Genomic DNA, 14,291 nt, shown 5'->3' with positions numbered 1-14,291 from the left:
CCCTTAGCTTTTGTACTAGCTTAGATACTAGTACGTAGGTGCTTGCCTACAATCTTCTCTCCTCCAGGTACCACGTTTCATCAATTTTCAGACTGGATACACTGAAGCACAACACATAATCTGAAAGGCCACATTTCATCCAATTTTCATACTGGACCCATAACTATCATTGAAGATAAAAACAATCATCAAACTCTGAATCACTGAAACCCTGTTAACAACACTGTCACCAGAACACAGAGCAGACACAGAACTCTGTAATAACCATCTGACCCATCTGCAACTTCAAATATCAAGCTTTACAATGTATACGCTACTTCGATGAATCAAACCCGCGTGTATACGCGCTTTCGCCAAAGACAACCCGCGTACAGATCTAAAAATAATTTCTCATAACTTGCAGCTGTACCAGACATCAATCATACTCATAATACTTATAGAACAATACATGCGTCAGTATGTAGATCTAGAATAAGCATCATAAAGATAGTTCATTTCAAACTATTTGATCCCGATCTCTCCTTAGATCTTGCTCTCCATCAAACGATGAGATCTCTCCTTAGCTCAGATCAAGCAATGCATCATCAACCCATAACCTGCATACTGGATCTAATGCTTCATCAGATATTCAAGACATTTCAGATACACTTGCCTAATGATTTCCTTCCCTTTATATAGCCTTAGGCCTTGTTCAATACCAAGAGCCAAAACCATAGAAATCCAATACCATCAACTTCAAAACTAGGGATCAACACGTCCGCCGAGACGCCAAGGTCCAAAACCATAGGCAAAACTTCCAAGGAATAACCGCCATGGACCAAAGGTACTTTTCCACATACACGCGCCTTTGCTGAAGCCAACTTGTGTGTACACGCGACTTGGGCTTAACGAACCTGCGTGTATGAACTTTCTCTTCTTCTTATAGTCTGATCATCAATTCCTTGCTGCTGACCTTCTGTACTATGATTTGTCATCAGTGAGGTTTGCCATCAAGGACAACACTTATCTCATAATGCCAACGATCTCCCCCTTTGGACTTGATGGCAACAACACCAAATCACCCTCCCCCTTTGACATCAAGGGCAAAGGGTGGACCAAGATATTCTCTTCCTTTGCTGAATCATTCCACTGTCCATACTCCCCCTGAGTACCTGCCCGAAATCTCTGAATAGTCTCCCCCTTTGTATATGCCAAGGTGTATCAATCTGTCCATGCTCCCCCTGAGTACATGCTGAATCTCTGTACCACTGAAGTGTGTTGTACATGCTCTTCCTGACTGTAGGCAAGATCTGCAAAAGATGTTCTTCAAGAAGAACATGACTCTATACATCATAAAAGACCTTCCTATCACCAAAGACTCATACATACATCCATCTCTCAACTAAGTGAGGATATACAAAAATTGACTCATCCACCCAACCAAGTGGGGATACATCAAAAGTTTACCTATGAAAACCAATCATATTGCATCAATCATCCCAGGCATAGTGGGGAAACCAAAATAGGCCGTTACATGACCTCGACACCATGAAAGAGATACCACAAAAGAGATATATGACATAGAGACGAAAGACCAAGATTTATGAAAGTTACTATCAGCATCTGATAATCACCATTCAGATCAGCAACCAATTTCGCCTTTGTTCCTCTTGAAACCAACAACAAATGTGAACTAGAACCAAAAGCTTTAAGATAATGCCAACAATGCATCATTGGAAGATTATTTGCTCCCCCTGAACCTGTGCCAGATGATCTCTGTCAGACCTATATCAGACTTTCTGCAACCAACATCTGTCCCTGCTGATTTCCTTCAAATCTCCATATACGCGTCTGTATACACATAAACAGGCGTATATACGCAGATATCCCTTACGCAACACGCGTACACCATATACGCGACTATCCCCTTGTAAAACGGCGTATGCATGCGGATATCCTTTAAACAACACGCGTACACAAATTTCCATATCAGCAACCTGTAAATGTCCTGTAGAGAATAGGTCATCAACCTATAACAAGGTATGTCTACATCAATTCATCCCTTTGAACAGAATTCAGAGTCATTCACATTGTATCATGTGTGAAACCACCATAGCCATTCCAAGTATCATTACTTGGGAACATCTGCATCAATTAACATATGTAAGTATCAACCTATCATCATATAGATAAGAACTCATCACCATGTCTCCAATAAAGCAACTTTGAGTAGTCATCCATGTATCAGCATTATGTATCTTGAGCTCAAGCTCATTTGACAAAACTTCTTGATATCATCAACAGCAACAATCCTTATCCACAAGAGTGCCTGCATCATAACTGTATGATTTTTATGCATATGACAACAGCAGTATATGAGTGACCCATCATCAAGTGAGGAAGATGTATATTCAAGCTTTGTACTTCTCCTTGTCCCTATGAAGATCACCATGAAAGCACCATATATGCATCATCAAAGAATCAACCATAAATCTGATCTGAACATCTTGTATGTATCTTCAAGAATCATATGAGAGTTTATCATAGACAACTCACAACCACATCATAGCAAGATATATCATTTAGCCATATAAGAATCATCACCAAGGATTATTAACCATAATGCCAACAATGAATTACTAAAGGCATATGCTCCCCCTCAACCAGTGCCATATGTTAGATCTGATCATGCATATATCAGTAATAAGCATCAAGACATCATCATCATCAAGTTAGGATCAAAACACTTCTAGACATCTTGCAGGTATCAAAACATTTTTACACATCCTCAATAGACTGTAACAATTAACCAATAGAGCAAATAATGGACTGAATCATGTCAGATCCCTTTTCTGAGCCTGTCCCCACTGCTTTTCCTCAGACTGATATATACGCGACTTTTCAGTGTCTAACTCGCGTATATACGCGACTTCCCTTTAAGAAACTTGCGTATGAGATTCAGGACACTGAAGTTTTACACTTTCAGCTCCCCCTGAGTCTGATATGTCTGTGCTGTGCTGTGTCTTAGTACATTGTGCTGACTGTACTTCCTTCTTCCTCCATATCTTCAAGTGTGATGAGGTTTTCTCCTTTTGGTGTGATGTCCATCCTTTGTTTCTGCATTCCTTTGCTATATGTCCAAGCGTGTTACATGCATAACATCTTACATATTTCATATTCCTTCTGTAACAATCAGCAGCTTTGTGACCAAACATATTGCAAGCAAAGCAATATCCATTAAAGTACCTTGAATGTGATGATCTTTCTACATGATGGTCTTGAACCCTTCTTCTTCCACATCTAGCTGCAACATGTCCAAGATTATGACATACATAACATTCAACATTATTCATAGGAGGAGTAAACGATTTTCTTTGAGGAGTCTCTTTCCTTGATTGTTGATGGGGTTGACCTTTCATCTCCCTTTTGATCATTTTAGTTTTCTCTTTAGAGTTCCTTGCCTCACCTTGTGAGCTAGATTCACCTTCAACAGATTCATGAAAACCAAGACCAGTCTTGATTGCAGGAGACCTTTGACTACTAAGAATATCATCCAAGGTTTTAGTACTATCTTGAAATCTCAAAAGTTTATCCTTTTCTTCTAATTTACCTTTCAAGATATTTACCTCAACTTGAAGTTGTTCCTCCTTTTCTAGACATTGCTTCTTCATGCCTTCTCCATCTTTTCTTCCTTCTTCCATTTGTTGCCTTAGATTGAGTATCTCCTTTTCTTGCTTTTCATACAGATCCTGCTGAATTTGACGAACTCTGAAGGCACATTCCAACTGTGATTTTAAGCTGATGACTTCGTTGTCTTGTTTTTCAATTGCTTGGTGTAGATCTTCATTCTGCTTCTTGGATTCTTCAAGATCTTCCTTTAGTGAGAGGATCGTAGCTTCAAGATTTTCATAGTAGCAGGATCTATCTTTGAGTTTCTTGATGGTTGTGCTTCTTTCGTTGACTTCTTTCCTTAATGATGTCACTTCATGCTGCAATTTTTGACATTGGTCTTCCTTGTCCTTGAGTAGCTTTCTTACCTTGTTTCCTTCTTCTAGTTGGGCCTTTAGTTTGGTAACTTCTTCTTTGAAAGCACATTCCCTTTTGTTCAATAGATCTTGTTGATCTTTAACTTTGTCTGTAAGCCTTCTAAATACTGCCTCTATTTGATACTTTTCTTGCTCACCCATAAAAGCATGTTCAGTAGTTTCACTATCACTTCCATCACTTTCACAAGGAAATATAGCAGGAACATCAGAGGATAACACATTCATACCTGATAATGATTCTGAATCTGATTCTGAATCTGAAGAGCCTCTTATACCTAATCCCCAATCGATTCTCCCACTGTCATAGTCCTTCTGAGATGTCTTCTTCTTCTTATGAGCTTTCTTCTTAAGCTTCTTTCCCATTGTTCCACGGATCTCCTTCAAGCGATCAAGCTTCTATCAAAGGACCTGCTCTGATACCAATTGTTGGAAATAATACTGAGAGGGGGGGTGAATCAGTATTATTAGATCAATAAAACTTTTTCAATGCTCAAAAACATATACGCTACTTCAGTTAAGTGAACCCGCGTGTACACGCGGCTGTGTCTAAAGCAACTAGCGTATATCCAGAAATCTTATGATTCAGTTAGCTTATCTTCAGTAAATGCATCAGAACATTATTAACCATATTAACAGTAAACAGGTGCAGTATAACAGAACAGATCATCACACAAAAGCCACACACATGAACACAAAGATATAAGGTGGAAACCCAATGTGGGTGAAAACCACCTGCTGCAAGTCATCTCAATCTTCTTCTTAATAAGAAAATACTTTTACAATATTTGTACTGGTGCAGTCTTATACCAGTACGGGAGCTACAACCCCCTTTGCTTTTGTACTAGCCGATCCATTTACTAGTACACAGGCTGCTACCTGCTACAATGCTCCAAAGATCTCCCTTAGCTTTTGTACTAGCTTAGATACTAGTACGTAGGTGCTTGCCTACAATCTTCTCTCCTCCAGGTACCACGTTTCATCAATTTTCAGACTGGATACACTGAAGCACAACACATAATCTGAAAGGCCACATTTCATCCAATTTTCATACTGGACCCATAACTATCATTGAAGATAAAAACAATCATCAAACTCTGAATCACTGAAACCCTGTTAACAACACTGTCACCAGAACACAGAGCAGACACAGAACTCTGTAATAACCATCTGACCCATCTGCAACTTCAAATATCAAGCTTTACAATGTATACGCTACTTCGATGAATCAAACCTGCGTGTATACGCGCTTTCGCCAAAGACAACCCGCGTACAGATCTAAAAATAATTTCTCATAACTTGCAGCTGTACCAGACATCAATCATACTCATAATACTTATAGAAAAATACATGCGTCAGTATGTAGATCTAGAATAAGCATCATAAAGATAGTTCATTTCAAACTATTTGATCCTGATCTCTCCTTAGATCTTGCTCTCCATCAACCGATGAGATCTCTCCTTAGCTCAGATCAAGCAATGCATCATCAACCCATAACCTGCATACTGGATCTAATGCTTCATCAGATATTCAAGACATTTCAGATACACTTGCCTAATGATTTCCTTCCCTTTATATAGCCTTAGGCCTTGTTCAATACCAAGAGCCAAAACCATAGAAATCCAATACCATCAACTTCAAAACTAGGGATCAACACGTCCGCCGAGACGCCAAGGTCCAAAACCATAGGCACAACTTCCAAGGAATAACCGCCATGGACCAAAGGTAATTTTCCACATACACGCGCCTTTGCTGAAGCCAACCTGCGTGTACACGCGACTTGGGCTTAACGAACCTGCGTGTATGAACTTTCTCTTCTTCTTATAGTCTGATCATCAATTCCTTGCTGCTGACCTTCTGTACTATGATTTGTCATCAGTGAGGTTTGCCATCAAGGACAACACTTATCTCATAATGCCAACAATCTCCCCCTTTGGACTTGATGGCAACAACACCAAATCACTCTCCCCCTTTGACATCAAGGGCAAAGGGTGGACCAAGATATTCTCTTCCTTTGCTGAATCATTCCACTGTCCATACTCCCCCTGAGTACCTGCTGAAATCTCTGAATAGTCTCCCCCTTTGTATATGCCAAGGTGTACCAATCTGTCCATGCTCCCCCTGAGTACATGCTGAATCTCTGTACCGCTGAAGTGTGTTGTACATGCTCTTCCTGACTGTAGGCAAGATCTGCAAAAGATGTTCTTCAAGAAGAACATGACTCCATACATCATAAAAGACCTTCCTATCACCAAAGACTCATACATACATCCATCTCTCAACTAAGTGAGGATATACAAAAATTGACTCATCCACCCAACCAAGTGGGGATACATCAAAAGTTTACATATGAAAACCAATCATATTGCATCAATCATCCCAGGCATAGTGGGGAAACCAAAATAGGCCGTTACATGACCTCGACACCATGAAAGAGATACCACAAAAGAGATATATGACATAGAGACGAAAGACCAAGATTTATGAAAGTTACTATCAGCATCTGATAATCACCATTCAGATCAGCAACCAATTTCGCCTTTGTTCCTCTTGAAACCAACAACAAATGTGAACTAGAACCAAAAGCTTTAAGATAATGCCAACAATGCATCATTGGAAGATTATCTGCTCCCCCTGAACCTGTGCCAGATGATCTCTGTCAGACCTATATCAGACTTTCTGCAACCAACATCTGTCCCTGCTGATTTCCTTCAAATCTCCATATACGCGTCTGTATACACATAAACAGGGGTATATACGCAGATATCCCTTACGCAACACGCGTACACCATATACACGACTATCCCCTTGTAAAACAGCGTATGCACGCGGATATCCTTTAAACAACACGCGTACACAAATTTCCATATCAGCAACCTGTAAATGTCCTGTAGAGAATAGGTCATCAACCTATAACAAGGTATGTCTGCATCAATTCATCCCTTTGAACAGAATTCAGAGTCATTCACATTGTATCATGTGTGAAACCACCATAGCCATTCCAAGTATCATTACTTGGGAACATCTGCATCAATTAACATATGTAAGTATCAACCTATCATCATATAGATAAGAACTCATCACCATGTCTCCAATAAAGCAACTTTGAGTAGTCATCCATGTATCAGCATTATGTATCTTGAGCTCAAGCTCATTTGACAAAACTTCTTGATATCATCAACAGCAACAATCCTTATCCACAAGAGTGCCTGCATCATAACTGTATGATTTTTATGCATATGACAACAGCAGTATATGAGTGACCCATCATCAAGTGAGGAAGATGTATATTCAAGCTTTGTACTTCTCCTTGTCCTTATGAAGATCACCATGAAAGCACCATATATGCATCATCAAAGAATCAACCATAAATCTGATCTGAACATCTTGTATGTAACTTCAAGAATCATATGAGAGTTTATCATAGACAACTCACAACCACATCATAGCAAGATATATCATTTAGCCATATAAGAATCATCACCAAGGATTATTAACCATAATGCCAACAATGAATTACTAAAGGCATATGCTCCCCCTCAACCAGTGCCATATGTTAGATCTGATCATGCATATATCAGTAATAAGCATCAAGACATCATCATCATCAAGTTAGGATCAAAACACTTCTAGACATCTTGCAGGTATCAAAACATTTTTACACATCCTCAACAGACTGTAACAATTAACCAATAGAGAAAATAATGGACTGAATCATGTCAGATCCCTTTTCTGAGCCTGTCCCCACTGCTTTTCCTCAGACTGATATATATGCGACTTTTCAGTGTCTAACTCGCGTATATACGCGACTTCCCTTTAAGAAACTTGCGTATGAGATTCAGGACACTGAATTTTTACACTTTCAGCTCCCCCTGAGTCTGATATGTCTGTGCTGTGCTGTGTCTCAGTACATTGTGCTGACTGTACTTCCTTCTTCCTCCATATCTTCAAGTGTGATGAGCTTTTCTCCTTTTGGTGTGATTTCCATCCTTTGTTTCTGCATTCCTTTGCTATATGTCCAAGCGTGTTACATGCATAACATCTTACGTATTTCATATTCCTTCTGTAACAATCAGCAGCTTTGTGACCAAACATATTGCAAGCAAAGCAATATCCATTAAAGTACCTTGAATGTGATGATCTTTCTACATGATGGTCTTGAACCCTTCTTCTTCCACATCTAGCTGCAACATGTCCAAGATTATGACATACATAACATTCAACATTATTCATAGGAGGAGTAAACGATTTTCTTTGAGGAGTCTCTTTCCTTGATTGTTGATGGGGTTGACCTTTCATCTCCCTTTTGATCATTTTAGTTTTCTCTTTAGAGTTCCTTGCCTCACCTTGTGAGCTAGATTCACCTTCAACAGATTCATGAAAACCAAGACCAGTCTTGATTGCAGGAGACCTTTGACTACTAAGAATATCATCCAAGGCTTTAGTACTATCTTGAAATCTCAAAAGTTTATCCTTTTCTTCTAATTTACCTTTCAAGATATTTACCTCAACTTGAAGTTGTTCCTCCTTTTCTAGACATTGCTTCTTCATGTCTTCTCCATCTTTTCTTCCTTCTTCCATTTGTTGCCTTAGATTGAGTATCTCCTTTTCTTGCTTTTCATACAGATCCTGCTGAATTTGACGAACTCTGAAGGCACATTCCAACTGTGATTTTAAGCTGATGACTTCGTTGTCTTGTTTTTCAATTGCTTGGTGTAGATCTTCATTCTGCTTCTTGGATTCTTCAAGATCTTCCTTTAGTGAGAGGATCGTAGCTTCAAGATTTTCATAGTAGCAGGATCTATCTTTGAGTTTCTTGATGGTTGTGCTTCTTTCGTTGACTTCTTTCCTTAATGATGTCACTTCATGCTGCAATTTTTGACATTGGTCTTCCTTGTCCTTGAGTAGCTTTCTTACCTTGTTTCCTTCTTCTAGTTGGGCCTTTAGTTTGGTAACTTCTTCTTTGAAAGCACATTCCCTTTTGTTCAATAGATCTTGTTGATCTTTAACTTTGTCTGTAAGCCTTCTAAATACTGCCTCTATTTGATACTTTTCTTGCTCACCCATAAAAGCATGTTCAGTAGTTTCACTATCACTTCCATCACTTTCACAAGGAAATATAGCAGGAACATCAGAGGATAACACATTCATACCTGATAATGATTCTGAATCTGATTCTGAATCTGAAGAGCCTCTTATACCTAATCCCCAATCGATTCTCCCACTGTCATAGTCCTTCTGAGATGTCTTCTTCTTCTTATGAGCTTTCTTCTTAAGCTTCTTTCCCATTGTTCCACGGATCTCCTTCAAGCGATCAAGCTTCTATCAAAGGACCTGCTCTGATACCAATTGTTGGAAATAATACTGAGAGGGGGGGTGAATCAGTATTATTAGATCAATAAAACTTTTTCAATGCTCAAAAACATATACGCTACTTCAGTTAAGTGAACCCGCGTGTACACGCTGCTGTGTCTAAAGCAACTAGCGTATATCCAGAAATCTTATGATTCAGTTAGCTTATCTTCAGTAAATGCATCAGAACATTATTAACCATATTAACAGTAAACAGGTGCAGTATAACAGAACAGATCATCACACAAAAGCCACACACATGAACACAAAGATATAAGGTGGAAACCCAATGTGGGTGAAAACCACCTGCTGCAAGTCATCTCAATCTTCTTCTTAATAAGAAAATACTTTTACAATATTTGTACTGGTGCAGTCTTATACCAGTACGGGAGCTACAACCCCCTTTGCTTTTGTACTAGCCGATCCATTTACTAGTACACAGGCTGCTACCTGCTACAATGCTCCAAAGATCTCCCTTAGCTTTTGTACTAGCTTAGATACTAGTACGTAGGTGCTTGCCTACAATCTTCTCTCCTCCAGGTACCACGTTTCATCAATTTTCAGACTGGATACACTGAAGCACAACACATAATCTGAAAGGCCACATTTCATCCAATTTTCATACTGGACCCATAACTATCATTGAAGATAAAAACAATCATCAAACTCTGAATCACTGAAACCCTGTTAACAACACTGTCACCAGAACACAGAGCAGACACAGAACTCTGTAATAACCATCTGACCCATCTGCAACTTCAAATATCAAGCTTTACAATGTATACGCCACTTCGATGAATCAAACCTGCGTGTATACGCGCTTTCGCCAAAGACAACCCGCGTACAGATCTAAAAATAATTTCTCATAACTTGCAGTTGTACCAGACATCAATCATACTCATAATACTTATAGAAAAATACATGCGTCAGTATGTAGATCTAGAATAAGCATCATAAAGATAGTTCATTTCAAACTATTTGATCCTGATCTCTCCTTAGATCTTGCTCTCCATCAACCGATGAGATCTCTCCTTAGCTCAGATCAAGCAATGCATCATCAACCCATAACCTGCATACTGGATCTAATGCTTCATCAGATATTCAAGACATTTCAGATACACTTGCCTAATGATTTCCTTCCCTTTATATAGCCTTAGGCCTTGTTCAATACCAAGAGCCAAAACCATAGAAATCCAATACCATCAACTTCAAAACTAGGGATCAACACGTCCGCCGAGACGCCAAGGTCCAAAACCATAGGCACAACTTCCAAGGAATAACCGCCATGGACCAAAGGTACTTTTCCACATACACGCGCCTTTGCTGAAGCCAACCTGCGTGTACACGCGACTTGGGCTTAACGAACCTGCGTGTATGAACTTTCTCTTCTTCTTATAGTCTGATCATCAATTCCTTGCTACTGACCTTCTGTACTATGATTTGTCATCAGTGAGGTTTGCCATCAAGGACAACACTTATCTCATAATGCCAACAATCTCCCCCTTTGGACTTGATGGCAACAACACCAAATCACTCTCCCCCTTTGACATCAAGGGCAAAGGGTGGACCAAGATATTCTCTTCCTTTGCTGAATCATTCCACTGTCCATACTCCCCCTGAGTACCTGCTGAAATCTCTGAATAGTCTCCCCCTTTGTATATGCCAAGGTGTACCAATCTGTCCATGCTCCCCCTGAGTACATGCTGAATCTCTGTACCGCTGAAGTGTGTTGTACATGCTCTTCCTGACTGTAGGCAAGATCTGCAAAATATGTTCTTCAAGAAGAACATGACTCCATACATCATAAAAGACCTTCCTATCACCAAAGACTCATACATACATCCATCTCTCAACTAAGTGAGGATATACAAAAATTGACTCATCCACCCAACCAAGTGGGGATACATCAAAAGTTTACATATGAAAACCAATCATATTGCATCAATCATCCCAGGCATAGTGGGGAAACCAAAATAGGCCGTTACATGACCTCGACACCATGAAAGAGATACCACAAAAGATATATATGACATAGAGATGAAAGACCAAGATTTATGAAAGTTACTATCAGCATCTGATAATCACCATTCAGATCAGCAACCAATTTCGCCTTTGTTCCTCTTGAAACCAACAACAAATGTGAACTAGAACCAAAAGCTTTAAGATAATGCCAACAATGCATCATTGGAAGATTATCTGCTCCCCCTGAACCTATGCCAGATGATCTCTGTCAGACCTATATCAGACTTTCTGCAACCAACATCTGTCCCTGCTGATTTCCTTCAAATCTCCATATACGCGTCTGTATACACATAAACAGGCGTATATACGCAGATATCCCTTACGCAACACGCGTACACCATATACGCGACTATCCCCTTGTAAAATGGCGTATGCACGCGGATATCCTTTAAACAACACGCGTACACAAATTTCCATATCAGCAACCTGTAAATGTCCTGTAGAGAATAGGTCATCAACCTATAACAAGGTATGTCTGCATCAATTCATCCCTTTGAACAGAATTCAGAGTCATTCACATTGTATCATGTGTGAAACCACCATAGCCATTCCAAGTATCATTACTTGGGAACATCTGCATCAATTAACATATGTAAGTATCAACCTATCATCATATAGATAAGAACTCATCACCATGTCTCCAATAAAGCAACTTTGAGTAGTCATCCATGTATCAGCATTATGTATCTTGAGCTCAAGCTCATTTGACAAAACTTCTTGATATCATCAACAGCAACAATCCTTATCCACAAGAGTGCCTGCATCATAACTGTATGATTTTTATGCATATGACAACAGCAGTATATGAGTGACCCATCATCAAGTGAGGAAGATGTATATTCAAGCTTTGTACTTCTCCTTGTCCTTATGAAGATCACCATGAAAGCACCATATATGCATCATCAAAGAATCAACCATAAATCTGATCTGAACATCTTGTATGTAACTTCAAGAATCATATGAGAGTTTATCATAGACAACTCACAACCACATCATAGCAAGATATATCATTTAGCCATATAAGAATCATCACCAAGGATTATTAACCATAATGCCAACAATGAATTACTAAAGGCATATGCTCCCCCTCAACCAGTGCCATATGTTAGATCTGATAATGCATATATCAGTAATAAGCATCAAGACATCATCATCATCAAGTTAGGATCAAAACACTTCTAGACATCTTGCAGGTATCAAAACATTTTTACACATCCTCAACAGACTGTAACAATTAACCAATAGAGCAAATAATGGACTGAATCATGTCAAATCCCTTTTCTGAGCCTGTCCCCACTACTTTTCCTCATACTGATATATACGCGACTTTTCAGTGTCTAACTCGCGTATATACGCGACTTCCCTTTAAGAAACTTGCGTATGAGATTCAGGACACTGAAGTTTTACACTTTCATCTCCCCCTGAGTCTGATATGTCTGTGCTGTGCTGTGTCTCAGTACATTGTGCTGACTGTACTTCCTTCTTCCTCCATATCTTCAAGTGTGATGAGGTTTTCTCCTTTTGGTGTGATGTCCATCCTTTGTTTCTGCATTCCTTTGCTATATGTCCAAGCGTGTTACATGCATAACATCTTACATATTTCATATTCCTTCTGTAACAATCAGCAGCTTTGTGACCAAACATATTGCAAGCAAAGCAATATCCATTAAAGTACCTTGAATGTGATGATCTTTCTACATGATGGTCTTGAACCCTTCTTCTTCCACATCTAGCTGCAACATGTCCAAGATTATGACATACATAACATTCAACATTATTCATAGGAGGAGTAAACGATTTTCTTTGAGGAGTCTCTTTCCTTGATTGTTGATGGGGTTGACCTTTCATCTCCCTTTTGATCATTTTAGTTTTCTCTTTAGAGTTCCTTGCCTCACCTTGTGAGCTAGATTCACCTTCAACAGATTCATGAAAACCAAGACCAGTCTTGATTGCAGGAGACCTTTGACTACTAAGAATATCATCCAAGGCTTTAGTACTATCTTGAAATCTCAAAAGTTTATCCTTTTCTTCTAATTTACCTTTCAAGATATTTACCTCAACTTGAAGTTGTTCCTCCTTTTCTAGACATTGCTTCTTCATGTCTTCTCCATCTTTTCTTCCTTCTTCCATTTGTTGCCTTAGATTGAGTATCTCCTTTTCTTGCTTTTCATACAGATCCTGCTGAATTTGACGAACTCTGAAGGCACATTCCAACTGTGATTTTAAGCTGATGACTTCGTTGTCTTGTTTTTCAATTGCTTGGTGTAGATCTTCATTCTGCTTCTTGGATTCTTCAAGATCTTCCTTTAGTGAGAGGATCGTAGCTTCAAGATTTTCATAGTAGCAGGATCTATCTTTGAGTTTCTTGATGGTTGTGCTTCTTTCGTTGACTTCTTTCCTTAATGATGTCACTTCATGCTGCAATTTTTGACATTGGTCTTCCTTGTCCTTGAGTAGCTTTCTTACCTTGTTTCCTTCTTCTAGTTGGGCCTTTAGTTTGGTAACTTCTTCTTTGAAAGCACATTCCCTTTTGTTCAATAGATCTTGTTGATCTTTAACTTTGTCTGTAAGCCTTCTAAATACTGCCTCTATTTGATACTTTTCTTGCTCACCCATAAAAGCATGTTCAGTAGTTTCACTATCACTTCCATCACTTTCACAAGGAAATATAGCAGGAACATCAGAGGATAACACATTCATACCTGATAATGATTCTGAATCTGATTCTGAATCTGAAGAGCCTCTTATACCTAATCCCCAATCGATTCTCCCACTGTCATAGTCCTTCTGAGATGTCTTCTTCTTCTTATGAGCTTTCTTCTTAAGCTTCTTTCCCATTGTTCCACGGATCTCCTTCAAGCGATCAAGCTTCTATCAAAGGACCTGCTCTGATAC

The sequence above is a fragment of the Pinus tabuliformis genome, chromosome J (genome assembly GCF_031772625.1).
Source record: "Pinus tabuliformis cultivar Carrire ecotype Pingquan chromosome J, CPIR1, whole genome shotgun sequence".
NCBI lineage: Eukaryota > Viridiplantae > Streptophyta > Pinopsida > Pinales > Pinaceae > Pinus > Pinus tabuliformis.
This window is presented reverse-complemented; position numbering follows the sequence as displayed.